The following is a 21,414-nucleotide window of genomic DNA, read 5'->3' as shown; positions in this document are numbered from 1 at the left end:
AAAAATTCAATGTAATAATCTGATTATATTAACATTTCAAAGAAGTCAAATTATCAAACGCATGCCACATCAATAGTCAATGTATAGTTACAAATGACGATTTATTGTACATGTTGTTCTTCGCACAGGTGCATGCAAATGTCGCTGGGTTAGGTATTAATGGATCTAATACCTCAAAACGTTAAAACTATAGCGTCACCAAAATAGTACAAAATATACCATTGGTTTTCACAATCCGGAAGGGTTAGCAAACCCTGCGCCACATGTGGCATCTGTAAAATATACCATTGGTTTTCAAAATCATTAGACAAAAATAAACTGACATTGCCATAGCTAAAAAAGAAAAGACAAACACACAATATAGAAAACTAAAGACTGAGCAACACGAACCAAGAATAGGCGCTCCGGAAGGGTTAGCAGACCCTGCGCCACATGTGACATCTGTAACAAGACAGTAAGTATTTATTTAAATCAAAAAGCTAAATCACAAAAAAAATACTAAACTCAGGGAGAAATCAAATCGGAAAGTCCCTAATCACATAGCAAAATCAAATGACAAAACATATAAAAAAACGAATGGACAACAACTGTCATATTCCTATCTTGGTACAGGCATTTTCATATGTAGAAAATGGTGGATTAAACCTGCTTTTATAGCGCTAAACCTCTTACTTTGTACGAAAGTATCATCAAATTCCGTTATATTTACAATGATGCGTGAACTAAACAGACATGCGTAATTTGAAATAAAAGAAGGGAGAAAACTCTCATTTTATGTAAGCGTACCCTTTAAACCATTATGTATGTGTGACGACATGTTGCAACTAACAATTAAGTTAAACTATGTGTTTGAAAAGAGGTGAAAATAAGCCAAAATCCAAATTTAGAAATGACCTTGACCATTGACCTTGACCCTTTTTTTTGGGACAAAGGACCGCAAATCAAAAGACCCTAGGTCTCTATCAATTATGTTTACCCATTCCATTTACATTATACTTATTTTAAATCCAGAAGGGGATATAACACTAAATTTAAAAATGACCGTGACCTTTGACCTTGACCCTTTTTTCTTTGTTTTTGACCAAGGACCTAAAATCAAAACATCCTAGGTCTCTATCACTCCTGGTTTACTAGTTACAACTACATATTTCTTATAAAAAAAACAAGAGGCGAAATATCTTCCATATGTAGTAAAAATTATTTTAACGATCCTGAGTATATAACGAGCAAATTGGTGAAATAGTTTTGTCGTAATCTTTAATGGTTGCGTAGGAGATTTGTACACAAGAAAACAGTGTTTGGGGAGATAACTCTTACAATAAAAAGTGTTCGGCTTAACAGGGTCAGTTTCAAAATCGTATTAACTGTTCGAAATCAAATACAAAAAAATATAAGCGACATCTTGCGAAACACAAAAGCACCATCAGAAAAAAAGTGGAGGAAGAAGAAAAAAAATAATAATCATAATAATTAAAAAAAAAGCCCAGAAGAAACAAATAGGTCTTTCACAGAACAATGGAAAGACCTAATAATAATAATAATCAGAAGAAGAAGAAAAACAATAGGTCTGTCCACAGAAAAGTGGAAAGATCTAATAAAATGTATAGATTCTTATATCAAGACATTTACGGATACGAGAACGATTCAATAATTCAAAACAACAATAGAGAATGTTCTTGTTTCGCCACTTTAACAGATCATGACGGGATTGACAGTCGTAAACAATAAGTACTGCAATTCATTTCTAGAAATTAGCTGGTGTTAGCTAAAAAAATATAAAAACGGAAAGTCCCTAATCAAATGACAAATTAAAATGATAAAACACATCAAACGAATGGAGCACTGTCATATTTCTGACTTAATACAGGCATTTTCAAATGTAGAAAATGATGGCTCGTAGTCAACATCCTCTGTACGTTTTGGAGTTAAAGGTGGTGTCATGTTACAACTATAATACATTATTTTAAGAGCGAGTCAAAACCTGCTTCCGGTTGCAATAACAAAAAAACATACTGAATTATTAACCCATTGTAACCTTGGACTCGTTTTTGCTCCTTAGTTGACTTTTTGATTATGAATAAACTCATCATAGATACCAGGACTACATTTTGTATAAACGCCAGACGCGCGTTTCGTCTACAAAAAAACTCATCAGTGACGATCGAATCCAAAAAAGTTAAAACGTCCAAAAAAAGTACGATGTTGACACATTCCTCGTTTCCTTTTTTAAATTATAGTGTCCTATGGTGTTTTTTTTCTCTTATTGTGAACTTTACCACACCTTTTAGATCGTATACCTTTTTCTGTTAATTTACTGGTTATAAAATGTTGAATCCTTCAAATGAAGGTTGTCTAGCCCGAACACATTCATTGCATAATCCGTAATTAGCATACTTTCTCAATATTTTCTATGTGATATGCGTATTTGGTTTTTGCCTCCAGAGTGTTTAGGTACACTTAAAACAAGTTTCAGGTTCCACGGTGACATGTTAAACATTCCGAATGAACTTGAAAGGAAAAAACCGATAGTTCATTCAAAATTTTGTTTTATACAAATCATTTACCTGGCGGGATACGGTTTATACACATGAACAAAATGTCGACAAATACAAACAGACGATCGTATTTCTTCTTGATTGGAAGATAACAATATCGTCCTTGTAGAAAAGTAAGTGTTGCTAAATACACACTGATGATCAGTTTAATTCATTCTTAGAAGATTAAAAAGCATCGTTCTGGTAGAATAGTAAGTGTTGGCAAACTCATACCGACGAACAGTTTAATTCATGCTCAGAAGATTAAAAAGCATCGTTCTGGTAGAATAGTAAGTGTTGCTAAATACACACTGATGACCAGTTTTCTTCATGCTTAGAAGATAACAATATCGTCTTTGTAGAATAGTGATTGTTGCTTAATACACACTGATGACCAGTTTAATTCATGCTTAGAAGATAACAATATCGTCCTTGTAGAATAATAAGTGTTGCTTAATACACACTGATGACCAGTTTAATTCATGCTCAGACGATTAAAAAGCATCGTTCTGGTAGAATAATAAGTGTTGCTAAATACACACTGATGACCAGTTTTCTTCATGCTTAGAAGATAACAATATCGTCTTTGTAGAATAGTAAGTGTTGCTTAATACACACTGATGACCAGTTTAATTCATGCTCAGACGATTAAAAAGCATCGTTCTGGTAGAATAGTAAGTGTTGGCAAACACATACCGACGAACAGATTAATTCATGCTTGATAGATAACTATATCGGAAGAGTAAGTGTTGATATTTGATTCATTTGCTTCAATAAAACAGCGGTTGTTTTGTAGTTTTCTATTTTTTGGCATCAAACTTTAAAATCAATACATAGGACTATACAAAGAAATAACACGACCGATGCCGTATACGGTGCAGGAAATGCTTACCCTTCCGGAGATGTTGATGTAAATGTCTTTTGGTTTTTAGTGAGTCTTTGTTTACTCCTTGGTTTTGATTGTTTTTGTCTCTTACAATCATTTGTTCTTTTAAATTCAATACACTATATTGTGTATTTTACATGTACCTACTTACATTTGAATGTTTTGATTACGAAAAAAGTCGCGAGAGTGCAAGATGACATTTAAACTTTTTCCAAGAAGCACCTTTTGGTATTTAACCCAATTTGCATAATACTTGATGTCTGTCATTATTTTTTATTATACATGATTCAGACGAAGTTGTTTCACTCTGTTACAAACATTCAATAATCCCAATTTTTCGAATTCATTTACAGTGATTCGTTTACTTTAAGGAAGATAAAATATAAACCGTTTAATTTTATTTTGAATAACCTGAAGCTTGTCGTTAAGTTTCTTGGATAAGCCTTCACTAACAAGCATAAGCATAATCAAGATGGCATTGTATGAATGTAGTACACAATGATTTCTAGATTGTTGAGACAAATGTTCTTTAAATCTATATAAATATTTTAGTCTTTGATTAGCTTTCTTTATAATAGTATCAACAACATGTTCACTAGATACAAATTGTCCAAAATGATACCTTATTATTTCACATTTGATTAACCCTTAATTTATATTCTATCACATTCAATAGACAAATCATCTACATTAACATTATAAAGTTTTATCTTTGGACCAAATAAAATGCTTTCCGTCTTTCCTAAATGTAGAGACAATTTATTATCAACAAGCCAATCTTTACATGATTTCAACATAAGCTTTCTAGAAATTATGCTTGGATCTGAATGTGAAAAAAGAATAAGGACAACAATACCCATGGTGTGTATGATATATCAAATAAATTTTACAATGAATGTGTGTAATTTTCAAAGTTTATTTACCTGGGTTGAATTGATTTGAATACACGAAAAATGTTCTTAAATTAAATACCGACGACTGTATTGTGCACATCAGGCTTCACAGATCACGTTTATGGAAACGTAAGTGTTTATATTTGAATCAGTTGCTTTATCATGATTATGTTAATCAGTTGCTGTTTTGCACTTTCACATTGGTCTGCATCAAACTATGAAATTAAGTACGAGGGTGTCATTATATTTCAACTGTTGGCTGTACAATGAGAGAACTATTGATCCAAAACGGATCATATGTAATTTAAACAATCGCTTTAGATAGTAATATATCAGTTCTTGTTAATTCAATACACTATACTGTGTATATAACGTGTACCTTCCAATATGCGTATGTATTGTTACAAAGTACTTTTCAAAACAATCGTGAGAGTTCAAGGTGGCATTTAAGTATTTTTAAAGTATCACCTATTGTTTTATTTCCTAAAAGTAATAATATTGATATTGAAAGCACACATAGTATTGTGTACATGCAGATAATATATATATTATTGGACCAATCAGTTGGCGTTCAAATATAATAAGTATATTAAACGATACACAATGTATGTACACATCTCCTTTTCACAACTCATTTGTGTGATTAGTTTTGTGATAATGCATTGTAGTGAACAATTGTGTCAATAATTGAAAGACAAAAGGGGGAAATTAAAATAAACACTTGGACATTGAATTTGTTGTGATACCTTTATTTACCTGCGACATCGAATTATATTAAAGGCGTATGATTGAATGCATCATTTAAATGTTTTCTATCCAAGATAGTCGTTGTGGTTCGATAGATATATTATAACAATGATCATGATGATGGAGTGTAGATGCAGACAACAACAGCAAGTCATATCTTTCATTTGATAATTTCAGACACCTTTCGCTCGTTTGTTTGTAGGTATATTTACTGAGACGAAGGAGCCAACAGAACCAATCTACATTATGTATTAGTGTCAATAGTTATCACAGGTACCAGGATTATAAAATTTAGTAAGCCAGACGCGCGTTTTGTAAGTACTGTAATATAATGAGATATTTCCATCTTGTATAAATTAGTGTTGTCTTGTATACTCTTGAAAATCATTGCTTAATTTCTACATTCAATGTTCTAGTTCATATATTGTTATGATATGATTGAGCCCAAATATTCTTCTAAAAAATTATCTTGTCTACATACAGACAAATACCGCTGTGTTGGCCCTTCAACTCAATCTTATGCGTTCCTTGTTAATATTCTTCATATGATACAATTCACATTAAAAATTTGGTTTAATAAAAACTACATGAACTAATGAAAGGTGCCTTTAATTTCCCCTGTAAAACAGTAATTTGAGGTTTAAGTAATGTCGTTGCAGTAACTATTTTTTCTGTGTTCGGATAAAACGATTCTCAAGTTATTTTTTTATTTTTGTTGATTAAACCTTTCAACTAGATTTCGACAAAAGAGACCAAATATATAAATTGTCTCTTACTAGGTTGTCATTTCGGTGATATGTATACTGGGGCACTTTCTATAATATCAAATATATAAAATGTGAAAGGACATGCTGCTGGAATAGGCCACCTCTTCAGGCTTAAACATATGTGAATAGGTCGGGAAAACTATCAGAAATATATGACAAATCACTAAAATTCCATAACTTCTTCACTCATCTTTCTTGGTGTTGTCGGTTGTGTTTATATTATCAACCATTTTTACTCTTTGGACACATTAAAGATGGGGAAAAGACGCAAAAATATTGAAACTGACGGCATCCCCCTTAAACAACTAGAATCAGACGGTCGCCCCTCCTTATTCAGGTTGTCATAACCATAGGCGGATCCAAGGGGGCCTGGGCTCCCCTTTTATGGGAAAAATTTGGTTGATTATACAATGGATCATTGAAGCATGACTGGAGCCCCCCCCCCCCTTTTAGGAAAAGTTCTGGATCCGCCACTTATAACAAATGGAAAAAATGTCTGATTGTCAAACTTAGATTAAAATATTGTTTGTTTGCCCTTTACCGACCGACTCTATAAATTCGTTCCGCTTGAAAACCTTTTATTTGTATTTACCAGCAAGATTTTATTTTATCTTTTTGTTCGTTCCTACCAAAAATCTTAAATTTATATTTCCCGCTCAAATTTTTTTCACCGGAATCCTCGGGTTTTTATCTTTAATAAAATTGAGAATGGAAATGGGGAATGTGTCAAAAAAATAATGTATTTATAGGTCCAGTTCGTTTGGTATCACGTGACCGTTTGACATGAACACTTGCATTTGAAGTTTCAAAGCGTTTGTTTGCAATCGATGTTGAACGCTTCCTGAAATCATTATATGACGTATGTTACTCTGTACCTTTATACTTGAAGAGCAGGATTCATTTACGAAAAAGTTCTTTTGATACAAAATTATCAACGTGTACAAACTATTTTGTAAACGGACGTTGTATTCTATGTAGGAATGGCCTTTTTTTATCCGCAGATTAGGATGACTATGTTAACGATGCCGCTATATTATTTTTATCTTACTTCCTAAACATTTCTAGGAATATGATTGGTTAACAGCGACCTGGTGAAACCGTGTATATTCATTATTATGTTAGTAGGGAGGCGGGGCTTATTTCAATACACGGTTAGTAGTGAATTTACGACTTAGGCACTACTTGATTATTAAGAAGTATTAAACGTTCTGTTTAATATTGTTATATCAAGTTTATTGATAATAGTTATTTATCGTTTACATTAGTTTTTTAAACCAGACCAATTGAAGAAGGTTCTTAAAATTGAACACTTGAACACTTTAATACAGAAATAAGATGAAGTGTTATGATAGCAAATAAGACACCTTTAGTCTAAATTCAACAAGTAAAGATAGCCGGTAAGATAAATTCGTTACATAGTGTGTTAGTAACATAATATGATATATACAGGGTAAGTAAATTCCATATGGGGTTCCAGCTTCGCTCTCACCCCATATGGAATTTCCTGACCCTGTATATATCATATTAGGTCACTAACACACTATGTAACTAACAATATCTGACATGAACCAAAGGTGACAAAACCCTGTCAAAAGAAGAATATTTGGCAGTAAAATCGCCAAGTTTTCCATACAGATCATATATAAATGCGATGTCAAATATGTGACAATTGAGTTTTAAGTCTTGTAGCATTTTTATTTGAAACAAAGGCACACACGAAATTATAAACACTCTAGGGACTTTTTCTACTAGTAATGTATGTCTGCCCGGACAAATCTTACCAGTACAAAGTTGTCTCTTACAGAAAAACCTTAAGGTAAGCATACAAGGTGCATAGTACAGAATATAAGTGCAAGTTCAAACTCTTTAAAGTTACAGACATATAAACGTTGAAGATATGCGGCACAGTTCTCTATTTTGATATTTGAAAACAAAATAGTAGTGCATATGAATTAGCTTCACATTTTATGTGATATTTTTTTTCAAAACTGATAGTCCCAGAACACTTATTTGCTAAAGCAAAACAGACACAAATGACATTATGCAGATATTGTATCTATAAAATAAAATATTATACCTATCTGCCTACCAATGACAAAAAATATACCGAGCCGATACCTACCTTTCAAAACATGGGGTCGGAAAAGGGCAAACCAACAATATTTTGATTTTGGCCTATCACCAACAGTTAGATGTTGAAGTTTCAGTAATCCTGCGTGTAAACTGGAAGCTCTGACTGAAAGTGAAAGTTCCACCCGATTTCAAGTCGATCTCGATTATCACAACCAAACGTGCGGTATATTTTGAGTATGATTACACCTTATGTAAGAATCCGGGGTATTGATTGGTTGATAGTCAGTGTATTTTTCACCAATTTACTGTTATCAAATGAATATCGTTAATTTTTAACGCCGCTGGTGTATTTGCTAAAAGGATATGCCTTTTTTACCCTCTCTGCCATGGTATTTGCCAAAATATACTCTATCCGACTGGACGCTTGTAATGTCACGATCATCAATGCGTTTTAGAATATCAACATTTGGTGAAATTAAACAGATATATCATGTTATTGAGGGGTATTTGCGAAAAATACCAGTCGAGAGAATGTTGAATTTCACGAGCCGTAAGGCGATGGAAATTCATTCCTAAGACTGATATTTAAACCCCTCCTTAACATGATATATCTGTTCAAAATCTTGACTGTTTATTCGTCTGTTTCAAATTTCTTCTTCTCACAGTTGGTCAGTCAACTTCATTCCACTTCCAGCCATGCTTTCCATGTTGTTTAACGCCGGGGTTTACAATTCATCGAAAAGGGCGCTAAATTAAACTGAGGCACTTTAATGAGGTAAGCAAAGAGAGAATACTCCTGCGTGACGAAGACGACGCTTCAACGATAAAAATATTTGCTCATCTCCAAATTGATTCATAACATTTAACGTAAAAAATCAATACTTTACATTTTGTTAGAATAGATTGAGACCGTGTTTAAACTATCGGAATAACAAAAAATCCAATGCGATTTATAATTAAAAGCAGTGTATATATAATCATGACAAGGAATCCTACAGTAAAACATGCATACGATTTTTTATTTTTTGTAGATTGACTTGACTCTGTACACTTTCTATGATGAAAACACTATTCCTAGGTTTGTTTTATCAGGTAAAAAAATGTCTGTGTCCTTATTTATGAAGAACCACACTGATTCCTACAATTACCACGTCCAAATTATTTCATAAAAATGTGTAACTAAAATTGAGAATAGAAGTGGGAAATGTGTCAAAGAGACAACAACCCGACCAAATAACAGACAACAGTAGAAGGTCACCAAACGTGTTGTAAGTATTTCTACGTGACTGAGAGGATGATCGAGCTGTTTGCTAAACAGTAAAACGTTGCCAACTTAGACATGTGTTAGGCGACGCCAAGGTTGACAATGTTTAAGATGCTAACAAACCTAGACGAGGGTCAGAGAACGCCATACTAAACTCCAATTAAACACAAGAAACTAAAGTAAAAATAATACAAGACTTACAAAGGCCAGAGGCTCCTTACTTGTGACAGGCGCAAAAATGCGACGGGTTAAACATGTTTATGAGATCTGAACCCTCCTCTTTTACCTATAGCAAATGTAGAAAAGTAAATGCATAACAAAAAGCACATTGAAATTCAGAAAAAGTATATCGATATGCTGTCATAAATTTCCATAATCTGACTGCATTTAAAGGAATTTTATGAACGGTTCTGGGTTTTTAATAGGCATGCTTCATATTTCGATTAGAAAAATAAAGATTGGACCAACTTGATACACCAATAAAATAACAATGTCCTATGATATTAATAAAACTAATAAAATCCAATTTCATAGCAGACTAGCTATTTTATTTTATATGTTACTGTTGACTATTCAATGCGGTTACTTTGTTTTAAAATATCCTTCGTGCTTTTGGGGAATTATATTAAACGAAATGATTTACTTGTGTATGAACATTCAATGTTTGGGAATAAAGTTTTTGTTTTTGTCATTGCAATATCATATTTTATACATTTTACATCTAATAATACAAGCTCGAGCCGTAACATATGTATATTAAGGGAGTTCGCTACTAAGTTTCATAATAACAGGCTTTTCATAACACTACACAGCTACTTTTGCATAGGTACTATTTCTGTACTAAAAATCTGTAGTACTGGAAATTTACTTTTAGTATTCAGTACTATTTTGTTACTTTAAAATTATTGTAATATTAAGGTACCTGTATTTTACAGTACTTGATTTGTACTTGAAATTTAGGTACTACAGATTTTTGGTTTTTATCGTTACATTTTCAGCATTTTGAAAGTTTTTCTATTTCAAATCTCCTAAAATTATGATTTTCAAACATGTAATATTGTATTATTTCTGTACCAAAATATTTAGTACAAATCAAGTACTTTAAATTACAAGTACCTAAATATTACAAAGTAAAGAAATAGTACTAAATATTAAAAGTAAATTTCCAGTACTACATATTTTTAGTACAGAAAAAGTACCTTTGTAAAAGTAGTTGTGTAGTATAAACTGATAGGGGATTAATAAAGGAAATAGCAAAAATCATAATTAAGAAGGTCAATGTGCCTGTTTTCAAGATATTAGCCATTGAAATTTTGGCGGGAAAATATTCTATCCTGATTTTTCATAGCTTTATCATTGGCAAGTTTACGTTCTCACAAACAATTAAAAGATAACAACGATTCTATAAGGCTTTTAGAGATGCCTGATAATTCTACATGTAAAGGATTTATAAAAGAAAAAATGGGAACCGTGGGCAAAATTGTTTAAGATATTCAAATGGATAAAACAAGAGGATTCCGAAAATCTGATAAAAAATCCAAAACATGACAAGCGAACATCCTTAAGTGTCAAATGATATCTTTACATTGTAATACTATACATTTAAATTTAACACGTTTAGTGTGTATAAACGGTCTCTTTGAACATGTATGCTTATTATTTTTTTTTTAAATAGTTCCATACCCATTGCTTTAATGAGACAAAAGAAAAGGAAACATTTGTTAATATCACAATTTGATAATCATTGGCAGTTCGGTGCGACTTTTTAATACTAATTAGGTTGACCATAAATTTATCATATAATTTGATATATATTGATAACAGATAGGATCACAATGAAACAATGTTTTGTTCGAATTAACTCTTGATATTTTTAAGCTCATTGTTGTTACACTGGTATATGAGCTGAGATGTCCAGCTCCAGGACATTGGCGTCTGAGAGCAAGAAAATTTTATTGTGGTCAGAGCTATGTATGTTTATTACGTTCACCCGAGAATTCGTATCGTGAGACCTGTGATGGACTGGATTATAGCAGCACAGGTAATACTTTTCTCAATTGTTAACTAATTATTAACCCTGACAGAACGATGACTTATTGTTGTTTAAATCTGTTTAGTTTCAGTATTTTAGCTGATAATTTGTTTTATCACTTAATGAAAATAATGGTATAATTGTACTTTAATTAGAAAAATTGCATTAGCCGTGTGATATGACTCTTGTTAACAACTGCTTCCGGTTTATATCAACTGCTTCCGTTTCATATCAACTGCTTTTGGTTAGTATCGCACGCTTTGCTGTAACGTAATCAGATGACATTTCGACGTCATTCGGTAAATTTCGGAAAATATACCTCACTGGTACGTTTCTTTGGGTAAAACATAACAAAATCGGATACAAAAGAAATATAAGGAATCAGGAAAATATATTAGTACAAAATGCAAAACAAATATTACAACGGAAGCATTTTTTTCCAATTTTTATAAATAGTTTTGTCTGTATGTCTTCTGTTGAAGATATGATAAAAAGAACATAACATGTCATTTTTCATATCAGATCCCTTATCAGCCCATGGTCAAAATCATCCCACCAGCCTGTCGGCTCCCGGGCTGATATGAAAAATGTCATTTTATAATCTATATATCTTGCAATCAAAGCAAAGTTTTCGGTTTGTTAGTGTTAATTATCTTATAATGCAAGTTGTCGATACCAAATTACTGTTAATTTAATTTTAGGCAGCAAACTTATCTTTGAACCATATTTCAACAAAGCAGGATGCAGTTACAAACGATATCAGCCTTTCCCATTTTCAACTGATGGAAACAATAAGTGTGTGTATCAAAAGTCATTTTGTAATGAAGAGGGACAAATCGTCAACCGTGAAGGAAGTATGATTAATGACACCACTTGTAGATGCGACCTTTCACAAGGGTACATATTTGTAACCAAGCCAGAACACAACTGTTATTGTATACCATCAAAAGAAGATTGCTCCTGTCACAAACGGTCATGTAATGATAAAGGTACATGTAAATATTCAACTTCACATTAGTGTATACTCTCAGAGAAATACTGCTCCTAATACAAACTAACTTGTGATGATAAAGTTACATGTAAACATTCAACTTCACATTAGTGTAAACTCTCAGAGGAAGACTGCCACTGTCACAAATTATTTTGTAACAATGAAGGTAAATTAAATCGAATAGTCTTTTACGCTTCTGAAATATCTGTATTGGTAATTAGAGACAATAAAATGCATCTTCAATTTTGTTTCAGTTACTAGAACGGCAAATCAAATGGAATTTTTCCTCTAAAAATGCAAATTTTTACTATGATTAAGTTTTAAAACTTAAAATTGACTACGTTTGACCACTATTTTCTACATACGAATATTCCTGTGCAAAGTCAGGTTTGCCCATTTGTTTGCTGTGTTTGATCTTTTAATTTTGCCATTTGATTTTGGACTTTTCGTTTTTACTTTTCCTCGGAATTCAGTATTTTTGTTATTTTACTTTTTATCGCATTACTTATCCAAATCAGTTTACATAATCTATCAACATTGTTAGTGTATCTGCTACGTAATGTAAGTGAAACGATAGTTTTAAACCTAAATGTCAAGACGAACCATTCCTCTATTAAGGTAAACAAATACAGTAAGTATGATGACATACAATTTACATGACAATCCTCAAAATGTATATTATTACGTAATTGTCATAATACTATTCAATGCTGTTAGATTCTTCGATTGTTTTTTGCAATTACAGATACACTTTGTCCTTTTATTGGTTCTGCTGTTCGGAATGTATCTTGTCCAAAAATTTTAATCATGTAAGTTTATTGATTATATGAAAATAAATATTTTTTTCAGTAAAAATATTCAATATTACAGTGTGTTAAATAAATTGATTTTTTTTCACATCATAAGTATCGTTGTTCACAAGATGGGTTTTTCAATTCCTTTAAACGGTAATAAACAATACATTATTGTCTGCTATAAAAGGCCAAGACATGCAAATCACTATTATTAAGTTGGGTACGCTGTTTTCTGTATAATCAGTTGAAGTTTTTACATTTACTTTCCATTTAGATCAGTGATTGTTTCATGTACATATCTTTCCACAGATCAACACAAAATAATGTGTCCTCAACATCATTAGAGAGATTTACCGACGGTAGAAATAGTTATTATGAAGGTAAGTGACTATCTCATTTCTCATTTAAGCGATTTCTGTAATTTTGTTCTTTTTTTATTTCGATTTAACCTTTTTTTCTCCCAATCATAAGACATAAGACATAAAAGACATAAGACATTTTATTTCACTAAAGCCCCCACATGGGGTATGTTAGTACAACATTTTTTAACAAACTATAAAAGTATGAACATATTTACATATTTACATTAGAACATGGTTAACAAAGGTGCAATAATAGTATATATAATTAATACAGATATTTGACAGGAAGTACAAAATATAATAACATGATTAAGCACATGTATTAAAAGGTTTTAATAACACTTTTACTAAATTTTGCTATTCCAGTAAGTGTGAATAAATCAGATGTATTCATCAATTCTTTAAATTTTAAAACATTTGGGTTTTTACATATATCTAAAGGTAAAAATTTAGCTCTAACATTGTTGAAAAAGGTACATTTGAATAAGTAATGGAACTCATCACCAAGTTCATTAGCATTACAAAGATTACAATGTCTTTCAGATCTATCAATATTAAAAAATCTCCCCGTTTCAATGGGCAATTTATTACTAAGGCAACGGAATTTACATAAATACATTCTTAGATCAGATGGTAACATAGTTAAATATTTCTCAAAACAAAAATCAGACTTGTATATTCTGTAATTAAGACATTTTGCAGAATTCATAACATTATTATTCCAGTTCAACATAAATTTATTACTTAAACATTTCTTGACATTCTTACTAATATTATCAGATTTAGCAATTATTTGATTATCCGACATCAAATTAAATCCACATTCATATAAAGTATTTTTAATTTCTAACAACCATTTAGAGTGGTAGATACCCCTTTTACTAAGCTGATACAATATAGAATACAGTGTATATGATTTTTTTTTCTCTTTTACCACACATGATACGTTGCCAGAAACTAACCATTCTAGCTTTAATAAGAATATGTAATGGTATTCTACCCAATTCTCCATAAATCATACAATGAGCAGTACTTTTTTTAACATTCAAAATTATTTTACAAAATTGCATATGCAAGTTTTCTATAATATTACAATTTTCAAAACCCCAAACTTCTGCACCATATAACAAAATAGGAACAACCATTGTATCAAAAAGTTCTAATTGCATATCAATTGGTAAATTCAACTTCCTAGCCTTTCTTAAGACTATAAACATGGCTTGTCTTGCTTGCTGTACAAGATGTGCTTTGGCGTCATTAAAATTACCCTTACATGAAAATATAATACCAAGGTATTGAAAATTTGTAACAATATTGAGGCTTTCACCACTATATTTAAATTTCATATTATCTGTGTTAAGTCTAGATCTTGAGAATATTACAACTTTTGTCTTAGATATGTTAACTTGCATTTTCCAAGTTTGACAATATAAATACATGGCATTTAATGAGGCTTGTAACTCTGCTGCCGATTCGGCTAAAATTACAGTATCATCTGCATACAATAACAAATATAAACGAAAATATACAGCGACTTCATCAGTATCAATAAGACGTGCTGCAATACTCATATCAACTAAACCATTATATGAATGTGACATAAATTCGACCAAGTCATTTAAGAAAATGGCAAACAATACAGGAGATAGATTTTCGTTTAACAGAATACAGTATCTCAACAAAAATGCATTCTTCTTTTGAAGGCAGATTGTGAGCTTAAATGAACGGTGGTCCCATTTTTTTTATTTTAATTTTCTATTTTAAAAGTATATGATAAAGTTAATTTACAGAAAATAATATCGAAGTCTTATATATAAGATCAAATGATTTATAACCACGAGCCCCCTTACTGTTATACTACCCAATGTTGCATGCTTTGTATCCAACTAAACTAACAGGACCAACAGATGTCGTTAAGATTGATAGTAGGGAAATTTATAATAATCTGAAATATTTTGATTAGCATTTTAATGACCAATGTTCATCGATCGACCAATAATCGTCAAGAAAGAAGAGTTGGTCGGTTGTTCTCATCTGTGTCTATTCACAAGTGGTAATCAACAAAATCATATATACAACCAAAATATGAAATGAAAAGAAAAATATTAGAAATATCTTAACCTGATTTAGCGACAATATACACTCGCTTTGAAGTGAGAAAATCACTCCCGAGTATTCCATTTAAAACAACCGTCAAATGCTTGCTTCAATTCTGACTCGTCTCAAGGACTTTCAATACATTCCATTTAAATGTCTTACATGCAGTTAAGGGTCAATTGATGTGATATCTATAAGTCACAGTCGCCACAATTATGCTTCCTGTGGATATACAGTGTAATGTTAAGGCCATTTGTCTTTTTAAAAGTCTAATTTACCCATGTACCAACCATGCAGTTGCAGTTAACCGTCAACTTATGTGAAGAAAATTTAAATATAAAATTTAAAAGCACTCTTAATTTTATATTCAATTACCTAGAAAACAACAAATTTAAGATGTTTAAATGGAAACTTCTCAACTTCATCCTTCCATGCAACGACTTATAGTACAGTGGAAAGTACTAGAAAACAATTCTTGCAATTTTTGCAAAGAGATTGACAACTATAAACATTTTTTTATTACTTGTCCTTATAATAATACTTACTGGCAAGAAATATACAAGTTATTACTTTATCTTAAAATAGATAGACATATTTTAAGGCTAGAAAATTTAATAACTGGCTATAAAATAGCAGATGTAAAATATTTTGATATAAACACCCTGATAACAGTTATATTCTTCTCCATATATAAGGCACATTTTGTTTCAAACAAAAAAGAATCAAAGATAGAAATCTTTAAAATTTTCAAAAAAGAAATATATGACATTATAAGATTAAATTCGATAAGAAATATAGAAACCGGGAATATGTTATTAAAGACTTTAGCATACTGTAACCTGTAAGTAAAGGTATAGTTTGTTTTTAACAGATAAACAGATGCTAACTTCCCTTGGCCTTGTATAAATATTTCACCACGAGGTGCCAAGATAAACCCGCACAGTAAATAACCTTTTGAATTGAATTTAAAATTATTTCATAAACTTACCTAGTTATGTTTTACTAACATAGTCAAGCAAGTAAGCTTAGACAAAGTAGATCCTTCAAAACAAAGAATATTAAAGTAACTCCAATTCACAGATAACCACCTGTGAGAAAGTAAACACATATAATAAACACAAAACGATACGGTGTAGATCCTTTATTTTCCCGATTTGTAAGCAGACTAAATCTATGTATATTGATGTTAATTTAATTTATGTATTATGTCTAATTGTATAATACTAACAATTATAAAATATTTTATTATATATTCTCCCTGGATGTATAATAACTGATATACAGGGATACTTAGCCTAATGCTGTAAGCTAGGTAAATTGTTAAACAGCATTTAGTTCAATAAAGATGATTTAATTGTTTCAAAAAAAAAAAAAAAACTTATGTGATACTGATAGGACACAATTATGCATCCTGTGACCAAAAGTAAAATGGCAAAAGTAATGAACTCCGAGGAAAATTAATTCGGAAGGTCCCTAATCACATGGCAAAATCAAATGACAAAACACATCGAACAAGAATGGATAACAACTGTCATATTCCTAACTTGGTACAAGCATTTTCAAATGGTGGATTGAACCTGGTTTTATAGCGCTAAACCTCTCACTTTGTACGACAGTCTCGTCAAATTCCGGTATCTTTAAAACGATGCGTGAACTAAACAAACATAATAAATAAAATATTCAAAATATGGGTGCAGCAGTCATCGCCGTGTTAAAATTTTAAAAGAAACAATTTAAACAAAAAACAATTTTACAAGTGATAATGCATTCAACATACTTAATATAAAATGCTAAATAACCTTATCTCACAGATCCCGTAAAAAGTCTCCAGATTAAACTCTATCAACAAAGTACCATATGTTTACATAAAAAACAACATATATAATTTAGTACGTAAAACGTATGTTTAGTCAAACCTACCCCAGCATTGACCCTCCAATAAAAAGTACCAAAAAGCTAAAATGTTAAGTATGGCTCCACCTAAGAATCATGCAGAGGGTGATACATTGATAGTTGTCAAATTGACTTTTTGGAGCTTCATATGTTCATTTTGATAGGAAACTCAAAAAAATAACAGTTACACATGTGTTGTACATTTGGTTGCTATGGTTACGATGGTTTTTCATCACAGATTTTTTTATAAACTGCTAATTAATTTCGATAAAACAAATATATGTTATCACATTTGTTCTAAAAATTAAAGTTGATAAACAGAAGTTCCAACTATGGCAACTCTTGTTTCCATGGCAACCAATTGTTGCAGTTTTTCATTTTTTTAAAAGGAGTGAAAATTACGTTATTCAAATTCTATTTTCTTCCAAGAGCAGGGTCCTATGGATAATATGTTTGTTTGCATTTGTTCATTGAACCTTTGTCTATATCATATCAAAAATAATCGTTTGTAGCCTCCTTTACATTTCTAGAGAAAAAAAATTGTTGTCTCATATTTTTTTTATGCATTTTTTTCTTACAATAAGCTAAATTGTTTTCATCTATTTATAGCACAATTCATTTGATTGTGTCTTTTTAACTTGTATTACACCTAAATATTGAAACAAAGTAAAGAAAACAGTTACTTATTTATCATTATCCACAAATCAAACTACCAGTTTCCATGTTAACAGAACACACCGATTTTGAGAATTACACATTTTTGATAAATGTATGCTTTATAATAATAAAATTTTAAGCAAGCATTTATTTATTTTTTTATTTTTCTCCATGTAATACATTGTAAAATCAAATTATTCAAAACAATGAAATCATCAAGCTTAGAAGTAAATTTGGTCGTCATGGAGACAAATGCCCAGATTTAAAAAATCTTCGTTTAAAATCACTTAAACAATATTTGTTCAAACTATCATTTTCTGTACATAATCATTGTAAGGAGCAAAATTGTTTAAAATTGACGCTATACTTAAATCTTTCAAACAACCCTTTGAAGATATTTGTCAAAAAACCTCCTGAATGTTATCTCTGACAGTTAAGTTCTATAATTAATCAATTAAAGCTTTTCAGATATGTTTGTAGTGCAAGAGAAAGCCTTTAATTCATTAAAAATGAACTTATTCCATTTTTTTTATAGAAATAAAATGTGCAATTTGGACAAGATAGGAGGGTATGAACCCTATCAATATAGTAGTTGTGGTTCAAGATAAGGATCAACACTGTTTCTAAAAAGGAGAACAAATTGGTTGTTCTATAGGATCAGAATACACATGTATCTCATCAACTAAACATTTTTTAAAAGATCCATGACAATGAGCCATTTAGGTCAAGGTCAGATACAGCCTGTCAGACTGACATGTACACCTTACAATTGTTCACTTCATTACATTAAAAAAGTTATATCTTGTATCTTGTTTTGCTTATGATAATTGAAAAACATACCAAAAACACAAAACTTAACATTGACCAATAAATCTTGAAAATGAGGTCAAGAGCAGATCAAACCACCTGGTAGGTATATTTTTTATGGTTTTGCTGAAACATGAAAATGTTGTCAAGGAAAAGGAACACCTGACGGAAGGACACTTATTAGCATAAGGTATCTGCATAAAAGGTTAAAAAATATATAACGAAAGTACAAAAAACAATAATTGTTCATGTTCGTATATAACTTCAACTGACTCTTTCATTTGCAGATAGTGAATACTTAATAATTCGTGTGTTTTTGTGTTTATGTACACATATAAGCTACAATTTTAAATGAACTAATTTACTGTTGGCCTTATTGTCTGTTTAATAGTTCACTGTCCGGTGCCTCTAGGTATATTCGCGATTGTGCAACAAAGCAAAACATAAATATTTCTCGTTACAGGTAGAAAATATAGATTATCATGTTTTTACATAAGCACAGCATTAATAATTGTAATGGTCATTGTTTTAACTGTAATGGGTATGTATCTTTATAATATAAGTATATTTTTTTTTTATGAAAATTGAATCTCATGCTATTGCTCGAAAAAAAAATATGCACGTTTGGCAAAAACTACACTCATCATATATAAAATATATAATGTATTTCTTTCTATGTGATAAGTGAATTCAAAATAGAACCAATGGCAAATGATGTTTTCAACTTTCAAATTGTCATATGCTACGTAACAGACTTTCTGGTCTATTGTATAGAGTTTATACCTCAGTAGAAACGTTATGCTTCAGCAAATGAGGGATAAAAGTCAAACTCATAGATCGAAAATAATCAAAGCAAAGTTCATACTATTCGGACTTCATGGACCGGGTTGTCTCCCGTACATACAAATTAGATTCATTAGAATGATCAGAACGAAGGTAAATTTGACTGAGTGTAAATTAGCAAAACTGTGAACGTTTAACCTGCTGATCAAGTTCAATATCACTCCCTAGTTAATTAAATTTGTGTTTTAACACCCTCTTAACATCTTATGTTTTTACGCTTTTTAACGCTTTTTGTCTGCATGAGTGTATGCTTTGTAAAATGAGAACAGATCTCTCCACTTTCGCCTTCAATTGACATTTTAATTGTAACTTCATGTTTATTGGATAATATAATCGCCGAAATTTCTTAGATAATACTTTTATTTGTAAATATTTATAGGATTATCAGATTGGCCTGTTGGTATTTTCCATCGTTCAACAGAGTTAAATATACATCATGGATGCTTAGTTGATCAACTGGTTTCTTGTGGAGTGTTGCTAAAAAAAGAAGGAAACATTATAAAAAACATTTCATTACAAATAGAAAAGAACAGGAAATTAATGGAAATACTTCTGTGTGCCAAAAAAGACATTTATGATAAATTCATCGAATTTCTAAAGAAGAATAAGTATCAAGAACTTGCGGTTCAAATAGAAAACACAGGAGTTACAGAGGAGGATAAAAGACAAATTTCAAAAATGCCACAAGGCCATTTGAAAGAGTAGTGAACACATATCTATTCAGAGTGATGGTAACAATGAACAATACGAACGATAATAAAAATAATATAACAATAAATGAATGAAACTAAAACTTTAAATATTTAATGTGACATAGGTCAATTTTGCACAGTCACTAGTCAACAATGTTCAAACTGATGTGTGTTGATACCAAAATACTTATGACATTGTTGAACTGTCTGTTTGATATATATGTTTAAGTTAATACAACACTGAAACTATTGGAATGGGGCGTGTAAATGACCAAAAAGTGAAATGTGCTTTTATCATGCATATATAATGCCCACTGGATTGTATGTAGATACCCATTTTTCTGATATTATACATTTTTTCACAATATTAAGTACTTGGAAATATCCATAAGCGTGTGTGACAAACAATAACGTCCTATATATCATTTGGTTATAAAAATGTAAATAAAACAAAGCACCTTGAATGTAAAAAATGTATAAGGAATTGGGAAAAAGGTTGAAAGTTGCTATACAAGTTTTACTTTACTTGAAGGAACAATCGTTCATCAGAGATAAAATGTATAAAACTATAATCTGATTTTACAATCAAACTTGTTTCTGCAGAATCTATATGCTAAATTTAACTGTGCAAAATATGAATATGAAAACCCTTCCTGACATTTAAAGTTGTTGTTTTAATCTACGACGAAGGTTATCAAAGTATTCTTTTCTAGAAATGCTGTATTTGAATGTTGCGTACCTTATTAAAAATAGAGTATTGCAAAAATAAAGTTGCCATTGGATGTGAAACGTTAATAAAATTAAGTTTCACATTAGGATAGCAATTGAATGGCATTTGTTGAGTATATATGTACTGTTAATTATCCTTTTTTAGACGGCGATATGCCTTTGGCTCCATCATACGGTGTGTATATATCCCAACTCGTTCGGTATGCCAGTGTGTGTTCTGATGTCATAGATTTTAACGATTTTAATCAATGCATCACTGGGAAATTATTGTGTCAGGGATTTCGATACCATAAATTACTAAACACGTTTACTAAATTCTTTCGTAGATACAAAGATTTGATTAGTAAATTTGG

This window comes from Mytilus trossulus, chromosome 11 (genome assembly GCF_036588685.1).
Source record: "Mytilus trossulus isolate FHL-02 chromosome 11, PNRI_Mtr1.1.1.hap1, whole genome shotgun sequence".
NCBI classification, from domain to species: Eukaryota; Metazoa; Mollusca; class Bivalvia; order Mytilida; family Mytilidae; genus Mytilus; species Mytilus trossulus.
The sequence above is the reverse complement of the archived record's forward strand: the minus strand, read 5'-3'. Positions refer to the sequence as shown.